A 13885-nucleotide genomic window follows, 5' to 3' on the forward strand; every position below is an offset into this window, starting at 1 on the left:
AGTGTATGGGGGGGGCACTGCGGGGGGGAGACAGGCTGTCCCTGGAAGGGGACCGGGAGCTGAGCACAGTGTATGGGGGGGCACTGCGGGGGGGAGACGGGCTGTCCCTGGAGGGGGACCGTGAGCTGAGCAGAGTGTATGGGGGGGCACTGCGGGGGGAGACAAGCTGTCCCTGGAAGGGGACCGGGAGCTGAGCACAGTGTATGGGGGGGCACTGCGGGGGGAGACAGGCTGTCCCTGGAAGGGGACCGTGAGCTGAGCACAGTGTATGGGGGGGCACTGCGGGGGGGAGACAGGCTGTCCCTGGAAGGGGACCGTGAGCTGAGCAGAGTGTATGGGGGGGCACTGGGGGGGAGACAGGCTGTCCCTGGAAGGGGACCGTGAGCTGAGCAGAGTGTATGGGGGGCACTGGGGGGGAGACAGGCTGTCCCTGGAAGGGGACTGGGAGCTGAGCACAGTGTATGGGGGGGGCACTGCGGGGGGGGGGGCAGGCTGTCCCTGGAAGGGGACCGTGAGCTGAGCACAGTGTATGGGGGGGCACTGCGGGGGGAGACAGGCTGTCCCTGGAAGGGGACCGGGAGCTGAGCAGAGTGTATGGGGGGGCACTGCGGGGGGGACAGGCTGTCCCTGGAAGGGGACCGGGAGCTGACCACAGTGTATGGGGGGGCACTGCGGGGGGGAGACAGGCTGTCCCTGGAAGGGGACTGGGAGCTGAGCACAGTGTATGGGGGGGGGGCATTGCGGGGGGGAAGGCTGTCCCTGGAAGGGGACCGGGAGCTGAGCACAGTGTATGGGGGGGCACTGCGGGGGGAGACAGGCTGTCCCTGGAAGGGGACCGTGAGCTGAGCACAGTGTATGGGGGGGCACTGCGGGGGGGAGACAGGCTGTCCCTGGAAGGGGACCGTGAGCTGAGCACAGTGTATGGGGGGGCACTGCGGGGGGAGACAGGCTGTCTCTGGAAGGGGACCGGGAGCTTAGCACAGTGTATGGGGGGGCACTGCGGGGGGAGACAGGCTGTCCCTGGAAGGGGACCGTGAGCTGAGCACAGTGTATGGGGGGGCACTGCGGGGGGGAGACAGGCTGTCCCTGGAAGGGGACCGTGAGCTGAGCAGAGTGTATGGGGGGCACTGGGGGGGAGACAGGCTGTCCCTGGAAGGGGACCGTGAGCTGAGCAGAGTGTATGGGGGGGCACTGGGGGGGAGACAGGCTGTCCCTGGAAGGGGACCGGGAGCTGAGCACAGTGTATGGGGGGGGGGCATTGCGGGGGGGGGGCAGGCTGTCCCTGGAAGGGGACCAGGAGCTGAGCACAGTGTATGGGGGGGCACTGCGGGGGGAGACAGGCTGTCCCTGGAAGGGGACCGTGAGCTGAGCACAGTGTATGGGGGGGCACTGCGGGGGGGAGACAGGCTGTCCCTGGAAGGGGACCGTGAGCTGAGCAGAGTGTATGGGGGGGCACTGCGGGGGGAGACAGGCTGTCCCTGGAAGGGGACCAGGAGCTGAGCAGAGTGTATGGGGGGGGCACTGCGGGGGGGACAGGCTGTCCCTGGAAGGGGACCGGGAGCTGACCACAGTGTATGGGGGGGGCACTGCGGGGGGGAGACAGGCTGTCCCTGGAAGGGGACCGGGAGCTGAGCACAGTGTATGGGGGGGAGACAGGCTGTCCCTGGAGGGGGACCGTGAGCTGAGCAGAGTGTATGGGGGGGCACTGCGGGGGGAGACAAGCTGTCCCTGGAAGGGGACCGTGAGCTTAGCACAGTGTATGGGGGGGCACTGCGGGGGGAGACAGGCTGTCCCTGGAAGGGGACCGTGAGCTGAGCACAGTGTATGGGGGGGCACTGCGGGGGGGAGACAGGCTGTCCCTGGAAGGGGACCGTGAGCTGAGCACAGTGTATGGGGGGGCACTGCGGGGGGAGACAGGCTGTCCCTGGAAGGGGACCGGGAGCTGAGCAGAGTGTATGGGGGGCACTGCGGGGGGGACAGGCTGTCCCTGGAAGGGGACCGGGAGCTGACCACAGTGTATGGGGGGGGCACTGCGGGGGGGAGACAGGCTGTCCCTGGAAGGGGACCGGGAGCTGAGCACAGTGTATGGGGGGGCACTGCGGGGGGGAGACGGGCTGTCCCTGGAGGGGGACCGTGAGCTGAGCAGAGTGTATGGGGGGGCACTGCGGGGGGAGACAAGCTGTCCCTGGAAGGGGACCGGGAGCTGAGCACAGTGTATGGGGGGGCACTGCGGGGGGAGACAGGCTGTCCCTGGAAGGGGACCGTGAGCTGAGCACAGTGTATGGGGGGGCACTGCGGGGGGGAGACAGGCTGTCCCTGGAAGGGGACCGTGAGCTGAGCAGAGTGTATGGGGGGGCACTGGGGGGGAGACAGGCTGTCCCTGGAAGGGGACCGTGAGCTGAGCAGAGTGTATGGGGGGCACTGGGGGGGAGACAGGCTGTCCCTGGAAGGGGACTGGGAGCTGAGCACAGTGTATGGGGGGGGCACTGCGGGGGGGGGGGCAGGCTGTCCCTGGAAGGGGACCGTGAGCTGAGCACAGTGTATGGGGGGGCACTGCGGGGGGAGACAGGCTGTCCCTGGAAGGGGACCGGGAGCTGAGCAGAGTGTATGGGGGGGCACTGCGGGGGGGACAGGCTGTCCCTGGAAGGGGACCGGGAGCTGACCACAGTGTATGGGGGGGCACTGCGGGGGGGAGACAGGCTGTCCCTGGAAGGGGACTGGGAGCTGAGCACAGTGTATGGGGGGGGGGGGCATTGCGGGGGGGAAGGCTGTCCCTGGAAGGGGACCGGGAGCTGAGCACAGTGTATGGGGGGGCACTGCGGGGGGAGACAGGCTGTCCCTGGAAGGGGACCGTGAGCTGAGCACAGTGTATGGGGGGGCACTGCGGGGGGGAGACAGGCTGTCCCTGGAAGGGGACCGTGAGCTGAGCACAGTGTATGGGGGGGCACTGCGGGGGGAGACAGGCTGTCCCTGGAAGGGGACCGGGAGCTTAGCACAGTGTATGGGGGGGCACTGCGGGGGGAGACAGGCTGTCCCTGGAAGGGGACCGTGAGCTGAGCACAGTGTATGGGGGGGCACTGCGGGGGGGAGACAGGCTGTCCCTGGAAGGGGACCGTGAGCTGAGCAGAGTGTATGGGGGGCACTGGGGGGGAGACAGGCTGTCCCTGGAAGGGGACCGTGAGCTGAGCAGAGTGTATGGGGGGGCACTGGGGGGGAGACAGGCTGTCCCTGGAAGGGGACCGGGAGCTGAGCACAGTGTATGGGGGGGGGGCATTGCGGGGGGGGGGCAGGCTGTCCCTGGAAGGGGACCAGGAGCTGAGCACAGTGTATGGGGGGGCACTGCGGGGGGAGACAGGCTGTCCCTGGAAGGGGACCGTGAGCTGAGCACAGTGTATGGGGGGGCACTGCGGGGGGGAGACAGGCTGTCCCTGGAAGGGGACCGTGAGCTGAGCAGAGTGTATGGGGGGGCACTGCGGGGGGAGACAGGCTGTCCCTGGAAGGGGACCAGGAGCTGAGCAGAGTGTATGGGGGGGGCACTGCGGGGGGGACAGGCTGTCCCTGGAAGGGGACCGGGAGCTGACCACAGTGTATGGGGGGGGCACTGCGGGGGGGAGACAGGCTGTCCCTGGAAGGGGACCGGGAGCTGAGCACAGTGTATGGGGGGGAGACAGGCTGTCCCTGGAGGGGGACCGTGAGCTGAGCAGAGTGTATGGGGGGGCACTGCGGGGGGAGACAAGCTGTCCCTGGAAGGGGACCGTGAGCTTAGCACAGTGTATGGGGGGGCACTGCGGGGGGAGACAGGCTGTCCCTGGTAGGGGACTGGGAGCTGAGCACAGTGTATGGGGGGGGCACTGCGGGGGGAGACAGGCTGTCCCTGGAAGGGGACCGGGAGCTGAGCACAGTGTATGGGGGGGTGCATTGCGGGGGGGCAGGCTGTCCCTGGAAGGGGACCGGGAGCTGAGCACAGTGTATGGGGGGGCACTGCGGGGGGAGACAGGCTGTCCCTGGAAGGGGACCGTGAGCTGAGCACAGTGTATGGGGGGGCACTGCGGGGGGGAGACAGGCTGTCCCTGGAAGGGGACCGTGAGCTGAGCACAGTGTATGGGGGGGCACTGCGGGGGGAGACAGGCTGTCCCTGGAAGGGGACCGGGAGCTGAGCAGAGTGTATGGGGGGCACTGCGGGGGGGACAGGCTGTCCCTGGAAGGGGACCGGGAGCTGACCACAGTGTATGGGGGGGGCACTGCGGGGGGGAGACAGGCTGTCCCTGGAAGGGGACCGGGAGCTGAGCACAGTGTATGGGGGGGCACTGCGGGGGGGAGACAGGCTGTCCCTGGAGGGGGACCGTGAGCTGAGCAGAGTGTATGGGGGGGCACTGCGGGGGGAGACAAGCTGTCCCTGGAAGGGGACCGGGAGCTGAGCACAGTGTATGGGGGGGCACTGCGGGGGGAGACAGGCTGTCTCTGGAAGGGGACCGTGAGCTGAGCACAGTGTATGGGGGGGCACTGCGGGGGGGAGACAGGCTGTCCCTGGAAGGGGACCGTGAGCTGAGCAGAGTGTATGGGGGGGCACTGGGGGGGAGACAGGCTGTCCCTGGAAGGGGACCGTGAGCTGAGCAGAGTGTATGGGGGGCACTGGGGGGGAGACAGGCTGTCCCTGGAAGGGGACCGTGAGCTGAGCACAGTGTATGGGGGGGCACTGCGGGGGGGAGACAGGCTGTCCCTGGAAGGGGACCGTGAGCTGAGCACAGTGTATGGGGGGGCACTGCGGGGGGAGACAGGCTGTCCCTGGAAGGGGACCGGGAGCTGAGCAGAGTGTATGGGGGGGCACTGCGGGGGGGACAGGCTGTCCCTGGAAGGGGACCGGGAGCTGACCTCAGTGTATGGGGGGGGCACTGCGGGGGGGAGACAGGCTGTCCCTGGAAGGGGACCGGGAGCTGAGCACAGTGTATGGGGGGGCACTGCGGGGGGGAGACAGGCTGTCCCTGGAGGGGGACCGTGAGCTGAGCAGAGTGTATGGGGGGGCACTGCGGGGGGAGACAAGCTGTCCCTGGAAGGGGACCGTGAGCTGAGCACAGTGTATGGGGGGGCACTGCGGAGGGAGACAGGCTGTCCCTGGAAGGGGACCGTGAGCTGAGCACAGTGTATGGGGGGGCACTGCGGGGGAGACAGGCTGTCCCTGGAGGGGGACCGTGAGCTGAGCACAGTGTATGGGGGGGCACTGCGGGGGGAGACAGGCTGTCCCTGGAGGGGGACCGTGAGCTGAGCACAGTGTATGGGGGGGCACTGCGGGGGGAGACAAGCTGTCCCTGGAAGGGGACCGTGAGCTGAGCCCAGTGTATGGGGGGGCACTGCGGGGGGAGACAGGCTGTCCCTGGAAGGGGACCGGGAGCTGAGCACAGTGTATGGGGGGGGGGTCAGGCTGTCCCTGGAAGGGGACCGGGAGCTGAGCAGAGTGTATGGGGGGGCACTGCGGGGGGAGACAAGCTGTCCCTGGAGGGGGACGGTGAGCTGAGCACAGTGTATGGGGGCACGGCGGGGGACACAGGCTGTCCCTGGAGGGGGACGGTGAGCTGAGCTCAGTGTATGGGGGGGGGCACTGCGGGGGGAGACGGGGTCCCTGCATTGGGAGGTGAGGACAGTGTATAGGGTCAGCTGTGGGGGGCATGGCGGGGTACAGGCGTTCCCTGTGGGGTAGGGGAGGGTTAGGGGGGCTGAGCACAGTCCCTCAGCTGTGAACACTAATTATGAATGCAATATTTCCCTTATTAATTATTGTTCTTTCTTTCCATGTCTCTCAGTAGGTAATACTTGGGGCAGTCGCCCGCTCGCTGTGTGTCTGCTGGGAACATAATCTTGTGGAAGAAGGGGTTAATGTACCAGTAGAAATAATAGGGCTTAGAATAAAAAAAATGTCAAAATTCAATAATTTCCTTTTTTGCCCTTTTTTTTTTTTCAATCTTGGACACTGGCTCAAGAACTGGCGGGACAAGGACTCCTAGTTTCCCTAATGGACGACATCGCTATGGAGGAACACTGCTCTGCGGCCTCCATCATCATGTGGAGCAGCTAAGCCTCTTCATCCTCGGTTTGGGTAAGTGACAATCCATGTATGTATGGTCTAAGGAGCGGTCATGGCACATGTACATACATGTATGTGTATACATGTATATACAGTCAGCTGTCATGGCACTCGGGAAGTCACACCAGGGGGCTGTGTGGCTCTGTAGTCCTCTACAGCACCACACAGCCCCCTCTACACCACCATACAGCCTTTTGCAGCCCCCTCTACACCACCACACAGCCTTTTGCAGCCCCCTCTACACCACCACACAGCCCTCCGCAGCCCCCTCTACACCACCAAGCAGCCTCCTGCAGCCCCCTCTACACGGCCACTCAGCCTCCCGCAGTCCCCTCTACAGCACCACACAGCCTTCCGCATTCCCCTGTACAGCACCACACAGCCTTCCGCATCCCCCTCTGCAGCACCACTCAGCCCCCTGCCCAAGGCCATGGCCCCCTGACAGTCTCTGTCAGGCCTCCGACAGGCCCTCACGGCCTCCGACCGATGATAGGCTCTCACGGCCTCCGACCGATGATAGGCTCTCACGGCCTCCGACCGATGATAGGCTCTCACGGCCTCCGACCGATGATAGGCTCTCACGGCCTCCCACCGATGATAGGCTCTCACGGCCTCCGACCGATGATAGGCTCTCACGGCCTCCGACCAATGATAGGCTCTCACGGCCTCCCACCGATGATAGGCTCTCACGGCCTCCCACCGATGATATGCTCTCACGGCCTCCCACCGATGATAGGCTCTCACGGCCTCCCACCGATGATAGGCTCTCACGGCCTCCCACCGATGATAGGCTCTCACGGCCTCCCACCGATGATAGGCTCTCACGGCCTCCGACCGATGGCAGGCTCTCACGGCCTCCCACCGATGACAGGCTCTCACGGCCTCCCACCGATGACAGGCTCTCACGGCCTCCCACCGATGACAGGCTCTCACGGCCTCCCACCGATGATAGGCTCTCACGGCCTCCCACCGATGACAGGCTCTCACGGCCTCCGACCGATGGCAGGCTCTCACGGCCTCCCACCGATGACAGGCTCTCACGGCCTCCCACCGATGACAGGCTCTCACGGCCTCCCACCGATGACAGGCTCTCACGGCCTCCCACCGATGACATTCTCTCACGGCCTCCCACCGATGACAGGCTCTCACGGCCTCCGACCGATGATAGGCTCTCACGGCCTCCGACCGATGATAGGCTCTCACGGCCTCCCACCGATGATAGGCTCTCACGGCCTCCCACCGATGATATGCTCTCACGGCCTCCCACCGATGATATGCTCTCACGGCCTCCCACCGATGATAGGCTCTCACGGCCTCCCACCGATGATAGGCTCTCACGGCCTCCCACCGATGATAGGCTCTCACGGCCTCCCACCGATGATAGGCTCTCACGGCCTCCCACCGATGATAGGCTCTCACGGCCTCCGACCGATGGCAGGCTCTCACGGCCTCCCACCGATGACAGGCTCTCACGGCCTCCCACCGATGACAGGCTCTCACGGCCTCCCACCGATGATAGGCTCTCACGGCCTCCCACCGATGATAGGCTCTCACGGCCTCCCACCGATGACAGGCTCTCACGGCCTCCGACCGATGGCAGGCTCTCATGGCCTCCCACCGATGACAGGCTCTCACGGCCTCCCACCGATGACAGGCTCTCACGGCCTCCCACCGATGACAGGCTCTCACGGCCTCCCACCGATGACATTCTCTCACGGCCTCCCACCGATGACAGGCTCTCACGGCCTCCGACCGATGATAGGCTCTCACGGCCTCCGACCGATGATAGGCTCTCACGGCCTCCCACCGATGATAGGCTCTCACGGCCTCCCACCGATGATATGCTCTCACGGCCTCCCACCGATGATAGGCTCTCACGGCCTCCCACCGATGATAGGCTCTCACGGCCTCCCACCGATGATAGGCTCTCACGGCCTCCCACCGATGATAGGCTCTCACGGCCTCCCACCGATGATAGGCTCTCACGGCCTCCCACCGATGATAGGCTCTCACGGCCTCCCACCGATGATAGGCTCTCACGGCCTCCGACCGATGATAGGCTCTCACGGCCTCCGACCGATGATAGGCTCTCACGGCCTCCGACCGGCGCTCACGGCCTCCCACAGCCTCCGACTGGCTCACAGCCTCCGACTGGCGCTCACGGCCTCCAATAGGCTCTCACGGCCTCCGACCGATGATAGGCTCTCACGGCCTCCGACCGATGATAGGCTCTCACGGCCTCCGACCGATGATAGGCTCTCACGGCCTCCCACCGATGATAGGCTCTCACGGCCTCCCACCGATGATAGGCTCTCACGGCCTCCCACCGATGATAGGCTCTCACGGCCTCCGACCGATGATAGGCTCTCACGGCCTCCGACCGATGATAGGCTCTCACGGCCTCCGACCGATGATAGGCTCTCACGGCCTCCGACCGATGATAGGCTCTCACGGCCTCCGACCGATGATAGGCTCTCACGGCCTCCGACCGGCGCTCACGGCCTCCCACAGCCTCCGACTGGCTCACAGCCTCCGACTGGCGCTCACGGCCTCCAATAGGCTCTCACGGCCTCCGACCGATGATAGGCTCTCACGGCCTCCGACCGATGATAGGCTCTCACGGCCTCCGACCGATGATAGGCTCTCACGGCCTCCGACCGGCGCTCACGGCCTCCCACAGCCTCCGACTGGCTCACAGCCTCCGACTGGCGCTCACGGCCTCCAATAGGCTCTCACGGCCTCCGACCGACAGGCTCTCACGGCCTCCGACCGATGACAGGCTCTAACGGCCTCCGACCGATGACAGGCTCTCACGGCCTCCGACCGATGGCAGGCTCTCACGGCCTCCCACCGATGACAGGCTCTCACGGCCTCCCACCGATGACAGGCTCTCACGGCCTCCCACCGATGACAGGCTCTCACGGCCTCCCACCGATGACATTCTCTCACGGCCTCCCACCGATGACAGGCTCTCACGGCCTCCCACCGATGATAGGCTCTCACGGCCTCCCACCGATGATAGGCTCTCACGGCCTCCCACCGATGATAGGCTCTCACGGCCTCCCACCGATGATAGGCTCTCACGGCCTCCCACCGATGATAGGCTCTCACGGCCTCCCACCGATGATAGGCTCTCACGGCCTCCCACCGATGATAGGCTCTCACGGCCTCCCACCGATGATAGGCTCTCACGGCCTCCCACCGATGATAGGCTCTCACGGCCTCCCACCGATGATAGGCTCTCACGGCCTCCCACCGATGATAGGCTCTCACGGCCTCCCACCGATGATAGGCTCTCACGGCCTCCCACCGATGATAGGCTCTCACGGCCTCCCACCGATGATAGGCTCTCACGGCCTCCCACCGCCTCCGACCGGCGCTCACGGCCTCCCACAGCCTCCGACTGGCTCACAGCCTCTGACTGGCGCTCACGGCCTCCAATAGGCTCTCACGGCCTCCGACCGATGATAGGCTCTCACGGCCTCCGACCGATGATAGGCTCTCACGGCCTCCGACCGATGATAGGCTCTCACGGCCTCCCACCGATGATAGGCTCTCACGGCCTCCGACCGATGATAGGCTCTCACTGCCTCCGACCGATGATAGGCTCTCACGGCCTCCCACCGATGATAGGCTCTCACGGCCTCCCACCGATGATAGGCTCTCACGGCCTCCGACCGATGATAGGCTCTCACGGCCTCCGACCGATGATAGGCTCTCACGGCCTCCGACCGATGATAGGCTCTCACTGCCTCCGACCGATGATAGGCTCTCACGGCCTCCGACTGATGATAGGCTCTCACGGCCTCCCACGGCCTCCGACCGGCGCTCACGGCCTCCCACAGCCTCCGACTGGCTCACAGCCTCTGACTGGCGCTCACGGCCTCCAATAGGCTCTCACGGCCTCCGACCGACAGGCTCTCACGGCCTCCGACCGATGATAGGCTCTCACGGCCTCCCACCGATGATAGGCTCTCACGGCCTCCCACCTCTGATAAGCTCTCACGGCCTCCCACCTCTGATAAGCTCTCACGGCCTCCGACCGATGATAGGCTCTCACGGCCTCTGACCGATGATAGGCTCTCACGGCCTCCGACCGATGATAGGCTCTCACGGCCTCCGACCGATGATAGGCTCTCACGGCCTCCGACCGATGATAGGCTCTCACGGCCTCCGACCGATGATAGGCTCTCACGGCCTCCGACCGATGATAGGCTCTCACGGCCTCCGACCGATGATAGGCTCTCACGGCCTCCGACCGATGATAGGCTCTCACGGCCTCCGACCGATGATAGGCTCTCACGGCCTCCGACCGATGATAGGCTCTCACGGCCTCCGACCGATGATAGGCTCTCACGGCCTCCGACCGATGATAGGCTCTCACGGCCTCCGACCGGCGCTCACGGCCTCCCACAGCCTCCGACTGGCTCACAGCCTCCGACTGGCGCTCACGGCCTCCAATAGGCTCTCACGGCCTCCGACCGATGATAGGCTCTCACGGCCTCCGACCGATGATAGGCTCTCACGGCCTCCGACCGATGATAGGCTCTCACGGCCTCCGACCGATGATAGGCTCTCACGGCCTCCGACCGGCGCTCACGGCCTCCCACAGCCTCCGACTGGCTCACAGCCTCCGACTGGCGCTCACGGCCTCCAATAGGCTCTCACGGCCTCCGACCGACAGGCTCTCACGGCCTCCGACCGATGACAGGCTCTAACGGCCTCCGACCGATGACAGGCTCTCACGGCCTCCGACCGATGGCAGGCTCTCACGGCCTCCCACCGATGACAGGCTCTCACGGCCTCCCACCGATGACAGGCTCTCACGGCCTCCCACCGATGACAGGCTCTCACGGCCTCCCACCGATGACATTCTCTCACGGCCTCCCACCGATGACAGGCTCTCACGGCCTCCCACCGATGATAGGCTCTCACGGCCTCCCACCGATGATAGGCTCTCACGGCCTCCCACCGATGATAGGCTCTCACGGCCTCCCACCGATGATAGGCTCTCACGGCCTCCCACCGATGATAGGCTCTCACGGCCTCCCACCGATGATATGCTCTCACGGCCTCCCACCGATGATAGGCTCTCACGGCCTCCCACCGATGATAGGCTCTCACGGCCTCCCACCGATGATAGGCTCTCACGGCCTCCCACCGATGATAGGCTCTCACGGCCTCCCACCGATGATAGGCTCTCACGGCCTCCCACCGATGATAGGCTCTCACGGCCTCCCACCGATGATAGGCTCTCACGGCCTCCCACCGATGATAGGCTCTCACGGCCTCCCACCGATGATAGGCTCTCACGGCCTCCCACCGCCTCCGACCGGCGCTCACGGCCTCCCACAGCCTCCGACTGGCTCACAGCCTCTGACTGGCGCTCACGGCCTCCAATAGGCTCTCACGGCCTCCGACCGATGATAGGCTCTCACGGCCTCCGACCGATGATAGGCTCTCACGGCCTCCGACCGATGATAGGCTCTCACGGCCTCCCACCGATGATAGGCTCTCACGGCCTCCGACCGATGATAGGCTCTCACTGCCTCCGACCGATGATAGGCTCTCACGGCCTCCCACCGATGATAGGCTCTCACGGCCTCCCACCGATGATAGGCTCTCACGGCCTCCGACCGATGATAGGCTCTCACGGCCTCCGACCGATGATAGGCTCTCACGGCCTCCGACCGATGATAGGCTCTCACTGCCTCCGACCGATGATAGGCTCTCACGGCCTCCGACTGATGATAGGCTCTCACGGCCTCCCACGGCCTCCGACCGGCGCTCACGGCCTCCCACAGCCTCCGACTGGCTCACAGCCTCTGACTGGCGCTCACGGCCTCCAATAGGCTCTCACGGCCTCCGACCGACAGGCTCTCACGGCCTCCGACCGATGATAGGCTCTCACGGCCTCCCACCGATGATAGGCTCTCACGGCCTCCCACCTCTGATAAGCTCTCACGGCCTCCCACCTCTGATAAGCTCTCACGGCCTCCGACCGATGATAGGCTCTCACGGCCTCTGACCGATGATAGGCTCTCACGGCCTCCGACCGATGATAGGCTCTCACGGCCTCCGACCGATGATAGGCTCTCACGGCCTCCGACCGATGATAGGCTCTCACGGCCTCCGACCGATGATAGGCTCTCACGGCCTCCGACCGATGATAGGCTCTCACGGCCTCCGACCGATGATAGGCTCTCACGGCCTCCGACCGATGATAGGCTCTCACGGCCTCCGACCGATGATAGGCTCTCACGGCCTCCGACCGATGATAGGCTCTCACGGCCTCCGACCGATGATAGGCTCTCACGGCCTCCGACCGATGATAGGCTCTCACGGCCTCCCACCGATGATAGGCTCTCACGGCCTCCGACCGATGATAGGCTCTCACTGCCTCCGACCGATGATAGGCTCTCACGGCCTCCCACCGATGATAGGCTCTCACGGCCTCCCACCGATGATAGGCTCTCACGGCCTCCGACCGATGATAGGCTCTCACGGCCTCCGACCGATGATAGGCTCTCACGGCCTCCGACCGATGATAGGCTCTCACGGCCTCCGACCGATGATAGGCTCTCACTGCCTCCGACCGATGATAGGCTCTCACGGCCTCCGACTGATGATAGGCTCTCACGGCCTCCCACGGCCTCCGACCGGCGCTCACGGCCTCCCACAGCCTCCGACTGGCTCACAGCCTCTGACTGGCGCTCACGGCCTCCAATAGGCTCTCACGGCCTCCGACCGACAGGCTCTCACGGCCTCCGACCGATGATAGGCTCTCACGGCCTCCCACCGATGATAGGCTCTCACGGCCTCCCACCTCTGATAAGCTCTCACGGCCTCCCACCTCTGATAAGCTCTCACGGCCTCCGACCGATGATAGGCTCTCACGGCCTCTGACCGATGATAGGCTCTCACGGCCTCCGACCGATGATAGGCTCTCACGGCCTCCGACCGATGATAGGCTCTCACGGCCTCCGACCGATGATAGGCTCTCACGGCCTCCGACCGATGATAGGCTCTCACGGCCTCCGACCGATGATAGGCTCTCACGGCCTCCGACCGATGATAGGCTCTCACGGCCTCCGACCGATGATAGGCTCTCACGGCCTCCGACCGATGATAGGCTCTCACGGCCTCCGACCGATGATAGGCTCTCACGGCCTCCGACCGATGATAGGCTCTCACGGCCTCCGACCGATGATAGGCTCTCACGGCCTCCGACCGATGATAGGCTCTCACGGCCTCCGACCGATGATAGGCTCTCACGGCCTCCGACCGATGATAGGCTCTCACGGCCTCCGACCGGCGCTCACGGCCTCCCACAGCCTCCGACTGGCTCACAGCCTCCGACTGGCGCTCACGGCCTCCAATAGGCTCTCACGGCCTCCGACCGACAGGCTCTCACGGCCTCCGACCGATGACAGGCTCTAACGGCCTCCGACCGATGACAGGCTCTCACGGCCTCCGACCGATGACAGGCTCTCACGGCCTCCCACCGATGACAGGCTCTCACGGCCTCCCACCGATGATAGGCTCTCACGGCCTCCCACCGATGACAGGCTCTCACGGCCTCCCACCGATGATAGGCTCTCACGGCCTCCCACCGATGATAGGCTCTCACGGCCTCCCACCGATGATAGGCTCTCACGGCCTCCCACCGATGATAGGCTCTCACGGCCTCCCACCGATGATAGGCTCTCACGGCCTCCCACCGATGATAGGCTCTCACGGCCTCCCACCGATGATAGGCTCTCACGGCCTCCCACCGATGATAGGCTCTCACGGCCTCCCACCGAT

General features: G+C 65.3%; 1 protein-coding gene across 2 annotated transcripts in view; it reads left to right on the top strand.

The window, feature by feature from the left end:
* Positions 1-13885, top strand: part of LOC143784323 (uncharacterized) — a 68608-nt gene that overhangs the window by 1726 nt on the left and 52997 nt on the right. Inside the window, exon 1 of one of the 2 annotated variants that reach the window (XM_077272467.1) lies at positions 5739-6091. The exons of the other annotated variant lie outside the window; for it this stretch is intronic. The gene's annotated coding sequence lies outside the window, so the exon portion shown is untranslated. Of the gene's footprint in view, positions 1-5738; positions 6092-13885 lie in introns of those variants that run through there. 2 annotated transcript variants of the gene reach the window in all.

The sequence above is a fragment of the Ranitomeya variabilis genome, chromosome 7, assembly GCF_051348905.1.
Source record: "Ranitomeya variabilis isolate aRanVar5 chromosome 7, aRanVar5.hap1, whole genome shotgun sequence".
Classification (NCBI taxonomy): domain Eukaryota; kingdom Metazoa; phylum Chordata; class Amphibia; order Anura; family Dendrobatidae; genus Ranitomeya; species Ranitomeya variabilis.